Below are 19,705 nucleotides of genomic sequence, written 5' to 3' on the forward strand. Positions count from 1 at the left end.
TTCATGTGGAAAGTTATTTTAAATAAGCTAATACTTGAAACCGAAGTATTGTTTTGTTGTGTGGACATATACATAAGGACATATATATTTCCAAGTCTATGTTATGAAACCTTTAGTGCAGTTTAGATTTCATTTGTTCTGTCTAAGTCATGTTTCATTTTTAGTTGCAAATACCACTGTAATGGAGTTATTAGATATTATCACGATTGGTCACATCTCAGAACACCATGAATGTATTGTATATATCTGCAGTAATCATATGTTTATTAGAGAAGCAAATGCACAAATGTCCTAGGCTTGCAAAGTTCAGTGAGGACTTCAAAACATCACTGCTATCATTATTTCTTTATTATAGCAGTATATTCTTCCAGTTGCGCTAACTTAAATTGAAACTGATCATTGCCAGTTAAACCTTTTGTTTTCATCGCGTGCATGCCTATTTAAATGATCTATTTGCAATCAAAAACAAGCATGGCATAGAACAAATAATTTTGAATTTTCATTCCAAACCTACGCAATACAAACCCACATTACTGGGCCGTATTGAATTGTAATTGGATATGGACATATACGTAGGGACGTATATATTTCCCAAGCTCAAGTACTAAGTCAATCGGCCGAGCTTAGGCTTCCAGATAATTTATCTCTGCATTCATTCTTCAGTTTGTAATTGCAAATACGACTTTAATAGAGCTTGAAGATATTATCTCCATTGGTCTCATTTTATAAGACCATTAATCTATTGCATATGTTTATAATATTCATATGATTATTAGAGAAGCTTAGTGTTCAGTATTTATTTTCATGTTTCAACAGTGTGTACAACTCTCTGGCAAGATCAGGAACAATTAAAAGCATGTTCACAGTTAGCCTAGGAAAGACAGAAGTCCTTTTTCAGCCCGCTCCAAACATTGTCCTTTCACCACCCTGCATCAAATACCTAGACAGCACAATATCCAGATATAGCTCCCTGGACAAAGATCACTTCGAGGATCCGAAAAGCCGGTCAACAACGATGAAGGTGTACAATACTGTTGTCCTCACTTCTATCTTGTATCGCTGTGAAACGTGGACTGTGTACTGAAGACATCAACTGGAACAATTCCACCAGTGCTCCCAGAGATTCATCATGCGGATTAAGTCAGAGGACCGAATTACCAACCAGGAAGTCCTTGATAGAGCCAACACAACAAGCATCGAAGCCAAACTAATATAGGCCCATCTTCTTTGGATTGGCCATGTCATCAGCATAGATCAAAACTGAATTCCAAAGCAGCCGTTCTCTGGCCAGCTAGCCCAGGCCAAACGAAACCAAGGCCACCCTCGCAAGAGTTACAAAGACAATTTCAACATTCACATCAAATGCCTAGACCTTTAATCCCACCAGCTCGAGCTGGCTGCTTCAGACATAAGTCACTGGCAAGCCCTAACCAGAAAAGCCAATTCCACCTTCCAGGTTGACCGCCGCCTTTGTATTGCTGCAGCTTGTGAGAGACGTCACAGAGCTTTTGCCCCAGCCATTCCCAACCACCGTTGTTCCATGCCCCGCATGCATTCGTCTGTGTGCATCGAAAATTGGACTTCGGAGCCACATACGCGTCCAGCTTCGATGAGATTGCACAACTTGTCTTCCTCAGCTCGAGAGACGGACGAGCAAAACAGTAGTTGATCATTATAGCCGATAACCACTGATATTGGACAGGCAAAGCAGTCCACAAGCACCTGCCATAACCTGGATCAGTGCCGGGACTATAGTCACCCAATGAGAGCCATATCATTGTCATTATAACCGCGCATAATACATTAACTTGTGTTTTGGAGAATGTTCTAAAGATTCAAACGCATCTCTGTGAAGTTCTTGGTTTGATATATCCTTACTGCGAGTACAGACTTATTGGCTACACTATGAGACATTGCATTTCTTCCGGCGAGACGTCACCTAAATTAAATGCCAGGAGGTAAGCATTTAACTCGTCACGTTCTTCTGGCGCCTGGGTTAAGCGAACGCCAATGGTCTTTTCCTTAACCTCTGAATTTCCGCCGATAAATTAGAACCGGGTCGGCCCATGCGTGAGGCCCAATAACACGTCATTTTCACACAGAAAGTTATATACTAGTAATTTTTCATCCTTTCCACCATGACCATGTCGCCTTTTTCTGTGTTCCACTTCCGCTGTCCTGCAAATGATTTTGGTGTCCCATTCGTTGACCATGCTCTGTCCCTGCGGGCTCTTGTGGGCAGACGTACACGATGACAAAACTACACCGACGTCATCCTGTTATAGCAAGCGTAATGTTCCTTGTAATAAATGTATACTTCCTCAGGTCTGTTTTGTAATAAGGATTTCAAGACAAAGAAATAAACGATAACGCATAACATTTAAGTCAGCATCATTTTACATTAATAAATACACTTAGAATAAAAAAACCATCATCTTTTCTAGAGGTCTTAGATGATTCATAGACTGTTGTAAATGGTGGCAATGAGGATTCAATATGTGCGAGAGATTGGACTCGAAAGATTACAGGTAACAATGTTTATAATCTACATAGTAGATCAATGTATAATTAACCGGAATCAAACTGGTTATGAACGTAAGTAGAACATATGGGATCATGTTTTTACTTACTTTTATGTTTCGAAATAATGAGTAAATCAAAATATGGAGATGACTTCTTCTCTAAACCGCATAAAGGCATTGATATAGGTATACACTTCTAATCTTACTAAAAGAACTTCAAAACAAACGAAAAAGCGAAAACACGTAACATTTACATCAACATTAGCTTCTTTACTAAACGCATTTGAAAATAGAATTATAACATATTTCGAAAAATCTTAGATGATATACAGATTGTGGAGATTGGTCAAAATGATGATACAATATGCCTAAAAACAAACAAGTTTGAGCTTTTGCAATACCTAGAATATCAATGTGGCACAAACCGTAATTAAATAGATTTGGACTCAAAAAGTAAAATATGTTGGAACTCAGTTCTAATTTTTTCAGGCATATCTCTGTGCAAAGTAAAATATGTATATCCCTCCTTTGGTGCGCCAATAACGCCTTTGATAAAGTGTCAGAGATATATTCTCGAACTTTTGCAAGTAGGACATTCTGAACAGTGGATAGTTTACAAGAGACTTCCTCAAGAAGTATGAAGAATTACGGGTTGTGTAAGTCATTAAGATGGAATAACTTGTACTTTTTCAGCAAGGATGCGTTTCAAGTTCAGAAACTGTTTAATATGCATGTTAAAGATATATTAAATAGTTTTGATGAGTCATGTATTCAATTATGTTTTAACATTTATAACTAAACCTAACTTTCTTATTCCAAACAACTGTGTTTCTTTAAATTTATCAAAGCTGTGTATACATTTGGTTCAAAATTATTGCTAAATATAAATGAAACAAATTTCGGTATTCACATTTAAGGACGAAACTACTGAAATATGTAAAGAATAGGACGTCAACGCTGAATATAAAAGTAAATTAGAATATTGTTGTTGCTATTTTATCAACAATGTTTTATGTTACTTATATTGAAATAATATGTGTATTTCTTCAATCTTTATCAGTTTTGAGAGACCGCAGCCCCCAATAAAAAGAAACAAAGAAACCAAAATGTAAAGAAACAGAAGAAAATCAAACAAAAGGGAGACGATAGTTAATTTCGTTGTTTTAAATTATCTTCGTTTATACTGACGAAACTTCGCACTAATAAGCCATAGACGATACTATATATAAAATATAATTTTCATGTAATGGTAATTTGCAACATTTAGCTGGAAAAATATTTAAAGCTAATGATTGAATCCTACTTTTTATGGAGTCATATTTGGAGATAATTGTAAATGGCACCTCTTCTTTGCTCACATAAATATACATTCTTCCTTAAATAAATATAGAATGTTCTCGTTTTTTATGGCTTTCCAAGGAGAAGAAACAGAAGGAATAAAAATGAAGTCGAAGACAAAATAACCAAACCTCCACACGAATTAGACCCAAATATGGATGTATAACATATAGAAAGATGTATTTTTTTGTACATGGCACGTTCCAGAAGTGGCAGAAATACAGTGGGAGACCACTTTTGTCGCCCATGTGGCATACTAGTGTTTATTACAATGACACATCTCAGTAACTCTTCGTGGAATACATAACACAATAACACAGTTAAATGCTTAATGTCGATCACAATGTTGAGTAGTGTTTACTGACTCTCCAGTATTTCGGTGAGTTTTCTTCCCATTTATTCTTTCTTCGGCCATACTCCATTGTTAGTTGCAGATGTGTCTTACAACAGTCTTAAGATATTCCTCTGACTTGTATTGTTTTACATGCCACATTTTACTAACCTCGTTTTGCTTAGGTTTATAACATTCATAAGATTAGTACAGAAGGTAATTGTACAATGTACATGTCATTTTTAACAGTGTGTAGAACTCCTGCGGCAAAATCAGGGACGATAAATGAAATGCCAGAAGTGGAGATCGGACAGAACTACACATACAAATGCCAGATTGGTTTGCTAGGGGAAGAAAAACAGAATATGACAGTCACGTGTCTACAGAATGGTAGCTGGACCTCAACAAACGTTATTTGTGGTAATAAAACAATACATTTCATTACATGACAATATTGTTACCGTGCCATATTTGTTCATAGATGTTATTTCCTTGCACCTTATGACATCACAGATGATGACCTAACATCATGTAAGGCATCCGCATTAATTGAAGACTTTTTCATGACATTGTTTTATTTAATAAAATCGGTATTTTTATCAAGTGATCGATACATTTTTACATGACTGCTGTTCGAAACCGAAATTTATGAAACTCGTCAAAATTGTATATTCTTCCGTTCGCAAAATATTATATATTGTTCATCTCGTTTCATAAAGACCAACATATTGCGCTATTATACACCACTGAGTGTTATCATATATAATACTGCATTGCATTAGTTGACACTAGCAATAGTCTTAGTTTTCTGCGCATAACCGGGTGTTGCACTGAAGTATTCTAATTTAAACTGGAGTTATAGTTCAGTCGAATCACGCCCGTACATGCTTCAATCTTCATGTTCAAGTCATTAAAAAAGAACAATGTTAAAGGAAAAATATCAAAATTGTATTTAAATAAACCATTTATTCAAAAACTAAAACACTGTTATTGTTCTCTTAGATTCATACGCTCTCGCCTGTTTTTATAACAAGGAGCAGCATCGAAGTCGACTGATTCGTTTTATAACTTAGTATACAATGATATTGTTGAGCCCAAATAGAAATGATCTGCATGAAAGATTATATTTTGAACGTATATTTGACCTGAAATGTAGCACAATGCCATCGTCGTATAATATGGCGTATTCTCAAAAGCTCGGATGTGTGACATGTTGTGATAGTCACGCAAACTACACCCTCGATTAGGCTCCTAAACATCAACACCAATTTGTATCATCGCTACTAAGCAAGCACCTATGCTATTTAGTGACTTGTCTTCAGTTTTGTTATATTGTCTTTAAGAACACCATGTGCTGTTAAGATCTTAAATTAAAAAACAAAACAAAGCTGAAAAAACAAAAAGCTTTGCAAGATTTAACCAAAAATTTATTTCCTTAGAACACAATGAGAAAATTAAAATAGAACTTAGGATATTGCAAATCAAATCCCAAAATAATCCTAAAAATACAGATAAAGTTCATAATGTTTAGAATATAAATTGTTAGTTATTATTAGTCCGTTACTAAGATTATAATATATAACCTGGACAATGCCAGGTACATCATATATACTGTAGAGTAATAACAATAACGTGGACCTAAACCCAAATAAACATATTTACTTCCATAAATGCTGCTAATATTAAACTAATTCACATACAGTAATGTTCATTAAACCTTGATCTGTACTAGGCGAATCTTTTATCACAAACGGCATTACTCTTATATTGATAAAGTCCATCTGGAGTTACGAATACCGAACTTTCCTTAACCTTTTCAGTCAGTGGAATTTGCCTAAATACTTTTAGAGGTTCACATTTGGTGATATACTTAGCAATCATTGATTCTTGTCAATGGAAATTAATATGTTCTAGTCACACTGTTCACAGTCACTTTTACTCGGCTACTTGAGATCGTTATCTAACAAGTATTGATGAATAATTTAAATCACTTACCTTCGTTACAACTGAGTGAGGACCAAATTATTTTTGCCTAAAGAGAATGTTGTGGTATGGGCAAGAGAGCCATAACTCACAAGCCTTAAATTTTCCTTCCTTTGTATTTTTGTCATACCTTAATTTCATTTTTGACTGAATAAAGTGAAGATCAGTACCTAAAATCTCACAAGCTTTGGAAATATTTATTTTACAATTGAAAATATAAATGAGAAGATTAATATACAAATGTCATTTGAAAGAAGTTTCTCGTTTAACAACGTCACTGGTCCGCGCACAGTATATCAAAAATCTAGTTCAAAGTGTCTGAATACTAAAGATTCTTAAACTGATTTCCTAACAGCAAACAACCGTAAATGAGAAGCTCCTGTATGTCTAACCATTTTAGGATTTAGCAAATCACTCATGCGCGATATTCAATCGTTCGACATGGATGATTCATAATACTCAATAATAAAATCAGACGTGAGTTTGTTTGACCCATCAAATATATTGCTTTCAATACACGACCGTGATCTTGACCTCTTAGAAATAAGAGCATCTAGGATACGACTGTCTTCACCCTATTGCTTAATTTTCGATATGTAACAATCAGATATAACGTGGCTTTCTTCTTGCAATTGTTACAAGTTAGACGTGATAAAGACTGTTGATCTCCCTTATCAGAAACCTGATTTCTAAAAGGTTAGCCAGCTTGAAATTTAGAATCGCTCGCTTTAGGCTGAAACAGTTTTCACCAGAACATTGCTGACCAGACAACGCATTGACAAAATAAACTTTAGGAGCTGAGAAATACTCGTCAGATGTACGAACATCGTTTTCTAAAGTTTCGAGTTTATGATCATCAAGAAAAGTCTTAACGTCACTATGAGCTGATTCTTGAACTCTTTAACAAATAAGACTCCTCTGAGATTTTCGCATTCTTGTCACACATTCATGGCTAAGCATCATGTAACGAATAGCTTCTCTTTTTCTATTGCAAAATTCGACATGTGTTTGTTCAGTTTCTTTTTTATATTTCCTAAACTTTTGTAGATAAGCATCATGTACAACTCATAAACCTTCAAAATTCAGTCCTTAACCAATTCATAATCAGCAATTTGCCGTAATGATAGATGTCAAAAAGTGTCCTTAGTATTAAAGTCCAATCCTCTTTTGGTCATTTAAAATTTTCAGCATTTTTTCCCAAATATTGTCTTTAATAGAGGTTAATAACCTAATATTCTTAGTAACATCAAAACCTGAGCTTGTGTTTAAAGTGGAGGGTTGATTTTCACTTGCCAGCTCTTAATCGCTTAATTAAAATTGAAACTTTTTTCTTCCTTTTCTCTTACTGTCCCACGTTCCTCCTCCAGCAATTCCATCTGCATTTGTTTCTCCTCTTAATCAAATTGCACTTGCATTTGATTCGATATTTCCTCTTTCAGCAACCGCATTTTTGTCTCTCATTCATCTTTATCTAAATGATGTTGTCTTCCTTGAAATGCAAGCTTTCTTATCTGTATTAAATGTTGTTGTCTTTTTTACAGTGAAAGCTTTTTGAACGGTATTAGATCGTCTGTAAGAATGAATAATCGTTCAAGTAACTGTATTGTATGGTTTTCCACTTGATCCTCCGCTCACAATTAACATTTTCTCATAAAATTAATTACCTAATAGAAAATAATCTTCTTCAATGTTTTAATGTTTAGAAGATAAAAGGGTAGATATTATTAAAAGTCTGTTACTAAATTATAAGATATACACTGGACAATGTCAGGTACAGCAGATAAATTGTATAGGAATCCCTATATCTTAGACCCACACCCAAATGAACATATTTGCGTCCATATTCAATGATCCTGATATTCAACCCATATACACAGAGAATATTTTAGCTATGCACTTTGTGTTTATAGAATTAAATGGTCGACACTTCAGATAAAATATACCCAAAAAAAAGATTTTTGACAAATTTCAGTCCAACATACAGTGATACATTGCAACACCAACTCACACCCATATATATATATATATATATATATATATATATATATATATATATATATATATATATATATATATATATATATATATATATGTATGTGTATATGTATATATGTATATGTACATGTGATTATGTATATGTGTATATATGTATATGTATATGTGTATATATATATGTATATGTATATGTGTATATATATATGTATGTATGTATATATATATATATATATATATATATATATATATATATATATATATATATATATATATATATATATATAATCTTGTTTTGGATGAGTTCGCTGGAGCTATTATACTTTGAAAGCATTTAGCTGCTTATGAAAATATAGTTATGTTTAAGATTACAATGGCTATGACAAAAAAGTAAATGAAACGAATTCCCAGCATTCCGTCAGTCTGTTAGTTACATATATGTCATGTTATTGTCATGAAACATGATAATATTACTTAACATAGTGTTGGGAACTCTAGAGTACAATTAAACGGTTCTGTAATGTATCATCAAGAGTAATGTCTGTCTTTTTGGTCATGAAAATTGTAAACATCGGGAATAATGGAATATGTTTTCTTGTCTTGTCCCCAGTTGATTTGACATGGTTTTTAAAAATGTTCAAATGCTCTAAGACCCCTGTTCTAAAAGCATGGATCTTTTGCTGTCTGGATTTCAAGATGATTTTAATATTTTTAAATTAATTTTCTTTTCAATCCTCTTTTGTCTCAGTCGAAGAATCCTTACAAGTTACAGTATTTACTAAGAGCGTAAGAGACATACGAACAGTTCTTATGGCTTCCAAAATAAGCGTTACTATACCGTAATTTGAAACAAGATCGACAGTATATGTGCAGGGTACAAATGAATATTTTGGTAAAGGGTATTTGCTACATTTTAGGCTTAATAAGCAATATCCTTATAGTGTTCTAGAAAGTAGAAATTATCTTATCAGTTTTTACGTTCCAATCACGACAAAAACTTGTGCGCTGGACTTATTATCTGAATCAGAAAACTTCATTAATGAATGTGATTTTTATGATATTTTAGTAACCCTGAAGCTGCTTGTTTGATTTTTCCCTCTTTCTATACCTTGTACCATTCCATCAATATAATTTTCTTTCCACCTTGTTATGTTGCTATTTCCGATATTTTTGTTTTAACTTTATTCTTTTTTATTTCTTTTCTATAAGTTTATTACCGATTGACCCCCTTCAAATAGACTAGCAGTCCAATAATCGATCTTTTATGATTACTGTGCCAAGTATTCAACAATATTGAATAGCTAAAACTATTGTATGATATGAACATATTCATTAATAAATTATATCGTCAATACACCAATTCCGGTTATTCTACGCACGTGCATTTTGTCAATATTGCCATGTTCTAAAAACTATAAATTATCAAATATACAGGTACGTCTAAATTATAACGTATCTTTTAAATATCTGATCAATACACATTTAGTCAATTTGAAATTTTAAGAGCGTAAAGTATTTGTGATATATTGCTTTGTTTCCTCGTTGTTTCGTTTCTTTTGAGTTACTGATCATTTGCGGGATCAATAATAATAATAATAATAATAATAATAATAATAATAATAATGATAATAATAATAATGCAAACCCCAGTAATCCAACACAGAACGGTCATGCCAGATATGGACTACAACTATACTGCAGTAAAGTTTCGTAGTCGTAGCTGTCAGTCTCATTCATGAACGGCCCATTCATATTTTTCGACCGTTCTTTTTCACGTAGATTCGTCTCATATGCCAATGCAGTAAACCACTTTACAAAACGAAGTGGCAGTTGTAAAATGCATTTTACTCGACATTATGCCATGTACTAAAATGCCAACTTCAGTAATATGTAATTTATTATATAGCTTACAATAGGATTCATAAATCATGAGCAATGTTCTAACAGCTATACTAACATATTTTCTAAATCTAAAAACGCGGTATTATTTAACTGACACATAGATAATTAGAATAAAGGCAGGAAACAAATTTGACCGTGTCACTCTTTCTCGGAAATTTTTTACGACCTCAGATTGACATTAGCAGGGACTCCATCTTTAACCAAACTATGAACTTGCATTTTGCAGCCTTATGTGATATGGAATACGTTAATGCCAGTTTGGGATATTCTCACGTCTGCATCAAGTACCATGACACAAAACGCACATTCCAAGACGCAGTGGCAACATGTAAATCTGAAAAGGCAAGGATGCTTGTCGCTACGAAAGAGGCTGAGATAGCTGATATAAAGAAGTTAATTGGGTCGAACGTGGGTAAGTGACGATTCTGCTAACTAGATACAACATAAGCAATGTTAGTCTCAAAATATTTTAAGAATAAACTCACCTCAAACCCAGATACTGGAATATTTCACACGTTATATAACGTTAAGTAAAATAAAATTAGAAACAGCGCAGTTAGAATCACTTACGACATTGTAAATGGCACAAACATAAGTGACTTTTAATGAAGACACAGCACGCAGTCACCAAATCAAGTAACAATGACAGCTTAGCTTCATTTTCAAAATATTTGACATTTATTGGAAGTACTGAGTTTTCAGTTTAAACAGTTCATGTCGAGCATCAATGTCTTCTTCTTCTTGGCATCCGTCCGTCTACGGGAGACGATGGCATAGCTCCAAAGTACGCTTTTGCTTATCCTTTTTTCTAGCTCTCTTTTCAGCTTGTTTTATTCTTCTCTCTTCCTCTGCGTTTTGAACTCCCTGCCTGACAGCTAGACGCCAGCTGGAACGATTGTTTGCACAGCTCTTCCAGTCGTTGACATTGATGTTTGCCGTCTTCATATCCTTCTTGCAAACATCTTTGTAGCGCAGATGTGGTCTTCCAGTTGGTCGTACTAACTCCCCATATAACAGGTCCTCGGGAATGCGACCTGTGTTCTTTCTCTTGACATGTCCAAGCCAGCGAAGGCGCCTCTCGCTGAGAATGGAGAACATGCTGTTCATGTTGGCGCGTTCTAGAACCTCTGTGCTGGGTACTTTGTCCTGCCACTGGATGTACAGAATGCGCCGGACATCTCAGGTGGAAGCTGTTGAGTTTCCTCTTGTGTCTTGCATAGGTGGTCCATGTTTCGCTGCTGTAGAGAAGTGAGCTGAGTACGCAGGCTTGGTACACACGCAGTTTGGTCTTCTCTGTGAGGTTGAGGTTGTTCCAGACTCTCTGGTTAAATCTGGCCATCACTGCTGCTGCCTTGGCAATCCTGCCGTTCACCTCAGAATCAAGGGAGAGTGAGATAGAGATGTTAGACCCGAAGTATGTGAAGTTCTCGATAACGTCCAAGTTGTACCCATCGATGGTGACATTGGGAGTGTAGTTTGTGTCCAGCGCCATGACGTTCGTTTTCTTCAAACTGATGGTCAGTCCAAATTCCTTACAAGCATGGGAGAGGCAGCATACCAGCTGCTGCAGTCCATCTTCCGTGTGTGATGTCAAGGCTGCATCATCGGCGATGAGCAATTCACGGATGAGTAACTCTGTGACTTTAGTTTTAGCACGGAGACGGGCGATGTTGAACAGCTTGCCGTTAGACCTGGTATGGATGTACACTCCCTTGCTGCAGTCCTTGAATGCGTACTGAAGAAGCATGGAGAAGAAGATGGCAAAGAACGTCGGAGCAAGGACACAGCCTTGTTTGACTCCGCTGATGACTGGGAATTCTTCAGATGTTGCGCCATTGAAGCACACTGTGCGGTGCATGTTCTCATGGAACGACATAATGACAGCAAGCAGACGTGGGGGGCAGCCGATCTCCTGCAAGAGTCTGAAGAGTCCACTCCGACTAACCAGGTCAAACGACTTCGTCAGGTCTATGAAGGCAATGTAGAGGGGTATCTGCTGCTCGCGACACTTCTCCTGCAGCTGACGTAGTGAGAAGATCATGTCTACAGTTGACCTGCAGGCTCGAAATCCAAACTGGGACTCTGGGTAGACGCAGGAGGCTAGGATCTGCAAGCGCGCCAAGGCAACACGGGCGAAAGCCTTTCCGACGATGCTGAGGAGGGAGATGCACCGATAGTTGTTGCAGTCGCTACGTCTCCTTTGGTTTTGTACAAAGTGACGATGCTGGCGTCACGCATGTCGTATGGGATGTATCTCTGTTCCAAGCAAAGGTAGAGGAGTTTGTGTAGGGGCTGGAGCAGTGCTGGTTTTCCGCTCTTGAGGACTTCAGGCGGAATGTCGTCGCTTCCAGGAGCCTTCCCACAGCCAAGGCAATCGATGGCTTTTCCGAGCTCTTCTAGGGTGGGCTGTGTGTCTAGCTCCTCCATGACAGGCAGGTCTGGAATGGCCTCCAGGGCAGTTCCACTGACATTGTTTTGGGTTGCATATAGCTCGAGATAGCGCTCAACCCATCGCTGCAGTTGTTTCCCCTGGTCTGTGATAACTTCGCCAGTCGTGGACTTGAGGGGGGCGGTCTTGTAGCTGGGGGTGCCTGTCGCCTTTTTGATACCCTCATACATTTCTCTTGTATCTTCGGTGTCAGCAGCTGTCTGTATACTGTTGCAAAGGTTCAGCCAGTAGGTGTTGACACAGCGGCGGGAGGTCTTCTGGGCGTTGTTCCTTGCAATCCTGAGGGCTTATAGTGTTCTGGGGCTAGGTACAGCCTTGTATGCCAGGAGGGCTTTCCTCTTTGCCTCTGTCACGGGCTCCATCTCCTCCCAGTTTGCCTCATACCAGTCGACGTTCTTTCGCTCCCTCTTCCCGTAAGCCGTAATGGCTCAATCGTACAAAGAGTCACGGATCTGGGACCACTTGGAGTCAATGGTGTCATCAGGTGTCACTTTGGTGATGGCTTCCTTCAGTTTGCCGATGAACTGCTGTGTTTTCTCTGGGTTGCTTGCACAGCAGGTGTTGATGCGTGGGAGACCCTTCTTCTTGGCGTGGTGCATCTTCTTGGGTAATATTCGCACCTTGCTGGCCACGAAGGAATGGTCCGTGTGATAATCGGCACTGTGTTAGCTGCGGGTGAGGAGGACACTGGCCAGTTCTGCACGCCTGGTGATGACAAAGTCTACCTGGTGCCAGTGGCGTGAACGTGGGTGTCTCCACGACACCTGGTGGATCTCCTTGCATTTGAAGAAAGTGTTGGTCACACATAGGCTGTGGGAGCAGCACATCTCCAGCAGTCGCTGACCATTCTCGTTGATCTTGCCCCTTCCGTAAAAGCCGAGACAGGTGGACCAAGCCTCATGGTCAGCTCCCACTCTAGCACTGAAGTCTCCTAGTAAGTAAAGGCTTTCCATGTTGGGGATACTGGATATTGCCTGATCCAGAGCCTCATAAAACTTGTCTTTCTCCTCGTAGGCGGAGCAGAGGGTTGGGGCGTACACGCTGAAGATGTTGACCGGGCGAAAGGATGTTGACAGCCGGAGGGCAAGGATTCTCTCAGCACCTGATGAGGTTCATTGAAGGAGATTAGCGTGTTCTTGACGGCAAAGCCTACACCATGCTGCCTAGATTAATCCAAGGGCTTCCCCTGCCAAAAGAACGTGTAATTGGCTTCCCTGATGGTGCCGCTGTCAGCTAGTCGGGTCTCCTGGAGGCAGGCAATGTCGATGTTCAGTCGGGAGAGTTCTCTGCCAATGACGGCACTCTTCCGTGCATCGTCGATCTGCTGTAGGTCAGCGGTCAATCCAGGACACATGGTCTTGATGTTCCAGGTTGCAAAACGAAAAGTTGGAGTCTTTTTTAGTCTTTCCTGGTGCGGAGTTTTGTGGCCCACTTGTCGAGATGGTTCTCTAAGCACCACGCACCCAGTGAAGCAGGCAGGCCATGGCGGGCAGCACCTTACTGACTGGGGCCTGCCCAGCTTGAGGGGGGCGGTAGCTGTCCAGTGAGACCTGGTGATCTCTCCCACCGTCAGAAGTAACCCTTGGCGCCAAGCTCTACGCCAATCGAGCTATGACTTAGAACCGGTAAACTGCTACTTCTCGTGTTGTTCTGACGCCGTACGACGACGCTGGAGTGTCCTCTCCAGTGGAGCTATGAAGCCTGGGCAGGGTGGTATGGAGAATCAGCTGTTGCCCATGCAGCAGATCCCCCCTCTCCACGTAGCTGGTGTGCCCAAGGGAACGACAAATGCCGATACAGCTTGGCACCAACGGCGTCACAAGAGTTGCCGCAATGACGTTGAAGTCAATATCAGACCGCCTTAGGGACTCCATCTCCGGATTTTCTGTCGGGGTTTACTCCCTTAGCCTTTCCCATGAGTGGGTATAGCCACAAGGCAGCAGAGGTTTGGAATCGGAGTTTTCCTTCTCCTAGATGAGCTACCATCCAAGGTTTACGAGTCCCATCTACCCGAAGCAACTGGTTTTAATGCGCCAGTGGGCCTGCTTGACCCCTTCTCCTGTTAGTAGAAAACATGGTCTGCCGGGCTTCAAATCTAAGCCACCCGCGAAGGCCAGGAGCTGGATTTTCGTTGACAGAGGCAGTTAGAGACGCAACCCGTATTGGACATTTTTAGAGGATTGGGGCGCTTGTCTCCCTCTCCCTCCCCGGGCAATGACATCCTTAGACCACAATGTAAATATCACGAAACTTGTAAATATAAACGGATAACAGATAGCAGCAAGTTTGAAACCAGACAACAAATTCTTCGAAAAATTGATGTTCATTACAATCGGTGTTCCGACGATGTTCCATATCGAAAGATTCAGTTTTCCGTACACCTATTTAGACATAATACCTATATTGGTGTTGCAATACAATCTTCATCATTGTATCTTAACTTTTCGATTTTCTGTACCACTTTTGAACTTAATCTGAGTAACAATATGATAATCTCAAAGAGTAAATTTTGCAAACTTAATTTATATTCACCTGTTCCTCAACGTATGTGCAGACCTTGAATGAAGATAAAGGTAATTTGGATATTGTTGGGTCGTGGCTAGATCAGACTATATATAAAGGTTTGCACCATCACATAGTTTTAAAACAAAATTTGGAAAACAATCGGAACAAGTTGTGAATAATTAGAGAGAGTTAAACGTAGATAGATATATACATAGATAGATAGATAGATCGATAGATAGATAGATAGATAGATAGATAGATAGATAGATAGATAGATTGATAGATAAATGTTTGTTTAAGTATTACAATAGAAGTTCCATTGCACAGATGGACATACAGTTGCAAGAATGCTCAAATAACACATTCAAGACGGTCGTACCGAAAGGTGATAAAATAAGGTAAACATCTAAAAAGGCAGAGACATTTATATCTGAAACAATTGATGGTATTTCCAGATGCTGCTGTCCTTACTCAACAGCAAGTATCACAATTTCTTACATGTGCAGTCTGAATAGAACAACAATAAATGTCACAATGTAATTATTACATTTACAACATGCTTTCCGGGGCATCAGTAGATGACACATACAGTCACATTTACGAGAAATAAAATAGTATGTGTTATAACTGCAGTTAATTGCCACATTATGATCATTACTGGCGTTTATGACATATGTGGGCGCTATAAATATTTTAGTACCTTCGTCACTATAGTAGATCAACTAGATTTCAAAGACGTAGGCAGAATCTTAAGTATTCTGTTATTCTTTTCCACAAACTTCTAGGACAAACCAACGATTATTATGTTCGCTTTTCCACGTTATATTAAAAAAATACTTCATATTAATCATATATGTGGTATTTTTTTTAACCACATAAATAAATTCAACACACTTCTCGATAATACGAATGACACAATCATGCAATAGGTAAACCTTGATATAAATGAGCATTTTCATTAATCATCTACATACATACATACATACATACATACATACATACATACATACATACATACACGCATGCATGCATGCTTACATACGTACATACATGCATGCATGCATGCTTACATACATACATGCATGCACACATGCATACATACATACATACATACATACATACATAAATACATGCATACATACATACATACATACATACATACATACATACATACATACATACATACATACATACATGTGAATCTCAATGTGACATTTTATATACATATCAATATTTGTTTTACACAGACTGGATATTTATTGGTATATCAGATGAGTCAATGGAAGGAAAATGGGTGAACGGGGATGGAGTGGCGGTTCATCCATTTTGGAATACATTTGAACCAAATGGCAATAGATCTGAAAATTGTGGAGCGATCAGACATGCAGAACCAGGCCTCAATGGCATTTCCTGCGACGTCAAGCTTAGTTTTCTTTGCTATAAATATTAATTTGTGATGCATACAAAACTTATCCCTTTATCACGACAACAGTGATTATATTTTAAACACGAGCGAGATAGTTTTTTTTATTATCTGATATTTTCTCTTAACTCACTTGAAATTAAGTTTATTTATGGTTATTATATGGCCCATTGTCCATCATGCGGTTGTGCCTTGCGTTATCCGTCTGTCAACATTTTATTTTCATCAAAATCCCTTCAGCCAGTTCTGAACATAATATGTTCCGGTTTATGTTTGTGTCTGACTCGTCTAATTAATAATAATATGACTTCCGTAACAACCAGGTTTTACCTTTTACATTAACAACTAAGCCAGGTTTGATGAAACCTGCGAGGAATACGCCGTATAAAAATGTGCATGCCTTATAGTTTTTACACCAATCATCTGGTCTCCGTTGTAGCACGTGTAAGGGCTTATTTCGTTCTGTATTATCTAAAACATATCAGCCATATTTAGCAAGACTGTGTAAGGATGTTACTTACAACGCTATGTTTTACGAGTGACAACAGTTGAAATCTCAGGAGTAATTGCGCCTTCGATACCAATGACGAGTAAACCCTGTTTTCTCCCAAGTGGCCTTAGACTCCTTTGGATAAACAATACATACATATTGGTAAAAAAATTATTTGCAGCATGGCGTTTGATAAAAACGAAGAACGAAATTTCAATAACTTACACTGACATTTAATTAGATATTTTTTTAATAAAACTGACAATATACATCTTAGTGATGGAACTTGGCCCAAAAGGCGTACGATATCATGTACCCTTAGGCCTTTTGTTTTAAAAATCTGTTCGAAGATATCGTTTATGAGACTAATGATTAGTCTCTGACTTTTATTTTCAAGCTAAAGAAAACTGCTAGTAGATAACTGCTTGGTCAGTCCGATCAAGACTCGTTTTAGGTGTACGCTTTGTGATGTTAACTTGCATTCAAACAGGAATATGACGAGGCGCATGAGCCTCGTGAGTCTTATGGAAGAAGTTATTTTCCTTTTCGAGTAGATGATTGGTATATAATGTATGCAATTAATAGTTGCATGTGTAAAAATACACACATTGATGTGTACAAAACCCGTGGTGCACAGTGTTTTCCCCTATACTATACGAGGTAAAGAACAAAACATATTTTGTGTGTATTTTCTCCTTTTCAAAAAATGAACATAAATCTGTTAAATTTTATATTATACTATTTGCTACAGAGAACACAATATTGTAGTACAGTGCACTTTTTTCTACTGGTTAAAGTGAAAAGTACAAATTATTTTATTTATTAAGCTTCGTATATGCGACTAATCTTTTGCAAATATGTTCCCACTGTTCATGGGTTAGACCGAGAATGTATAATTTCTTCCATGCGTTGAAGGTATATTATTCTTTCAAATATCTTCTTTTAATGCTTGTATCGCTTTAATCAAGAACACACTTTGGCGACACTTGTTTCGTTTATGTTGATCAAAATTTGATGTTAATTCATTTCGAAAGTGTATGCAATTACAAACAATTACTATATTTTACGCATTTAATAAGGTACAGTTTTAAATAACAAACGTGCATAGATCTGTACAATTTTATTAATATATGCGCCAGATACAAACTTACCATTGCCATCCTTTGAGGTACTCATCTTAGCAAATTTTAGAAGTCTTGCAACAACGATTACAAATTTTTCATGTAACTTTCTGTCATTTCATCCAAATACGTTCAATGGAAATATATTAAATCTGTCAGCCGCCCATCCTACTTCATTGAGTCTTTCTACTACAGATAACACCTTATATGTAACGGTTTGAGTATTATAAACTATAAGTAAGATGAAATGCTTATATGTGAAAATATTTTACAAAGAATGTATTAATTTACATGTGTTGCAAAATGTACCATTATTAGTCCTTAGGTATGTCAGTTTTTGGCAGAGGGTATTCACATTCTGGGCCAAGGAGTCTATGTAAGCGTCGACCATGAGGCAGCCGTACTCCAAATTGTATCTGACAGTTTAATGTCCTCCTTACATATATGTAATATTATTAGCTGTACATTCGAACTACCTTGTTCCATACGTATATATATAATGTCCGTGATTGTTCTGTCATTGTTAGAAAGATATACATACTGAGGATAACACTGTAGCAGTCATATCGTATAAATTAATGTAGTAACTATGTCATATACATTAATGTAGTAATGAGAGTAATTATATATTAGTGTTTTCTTCTATCATAGCTTGTGATTCTGATAATAAATGTATTGTTAAAAGTATCATTCCTTACCACCTTACTAAGACACAGAATCCTGTTCAGAATTCTGTATATTTTAAACCCTTACGTGTCGGCGTCTATAGTTAAACATTACAAATTTAAAATGTATTTGAATTCCTGTACGTCAACTTAAGTACTATTTAAAAGCGTTTGCTTCATGTTAAATAAAAAATACAATTTGCTTACTTATATTTACTGAATTAGTTATTTGATCATTTAACAAATGTCAGTAGTAAATGGGGCCACATTAGTGACAATGGGACTTAGCATTAAAAACACCCCTGGGCCACTTTAGGGACAATGGAAATTTAACATGGAGAAAAACGCTGGGCCACTTTAGGGACAATGGGAATTTAACATAGAGTTTGGGTCTGTCTAGGGACAAGGGAAATTAACATGGGAATAGAGTTTGGGTTTGTCTAGGGACAAGGGGAATTGAATATGGGATTTTTTTTTTTTTTTTAAAGTTTTTTTAAATTTAAATTTAAATTTAAATTTAAAAAAGGGTAGGCAATGGAAAGGCTATCTCTTTTCGAGAAATATGGCTGGCCCTGAAAAGGGCCTTTGGGTTTTCTTCTTCTTCTTCTGCTTCTAATTTCTTCTTTTTCTCCACCAAGTTCTTATTTTATCTCCTACACTCTTTCTCTTCTTCTCTTTCTTTTTTTCTCCTGCTCTTCTTTCTTCTTCTCTTCCTCCTCTTCTTTCTTCATCTTCTCATTTTCTTCTTCTTTTTCAATTTTTTCGTTCCATTTGCTTATTCTTATTCTTTCCTCTTCATCCTCCTTCTCCTCCTTTATCTCTTTCATGACACCACTAATCTTGTCCTTTACCTTTTTTAAGTTATTAATTTCCATCTTTACACGATGGGGACTATAGGAATAATGGTCTTCAACGAGTCTTATTAAGATCTGTTCCATCATTCCTAAGTTGTCTAAAACGTCTTGCAATATTTGTATTTTGTCC

The sequence above is a fragment of the Sinohyriopsis cumingii genome, unplaced genomic scaffold (assembly GCF_028554795.1).
Source record: "Sinohyriopsis cumingii isolate HCF-2022 unplaced genomic scaffold, ASM2855479v2 utg001328l, whole genome shotgun sequence".
Lineage (NCBI taxonomy): Eukaryota > Metazoa > Mollusca > Bivalvia > Unionida > Unionidae > Sinohyriopsis > Sinohyriopsis cumingii.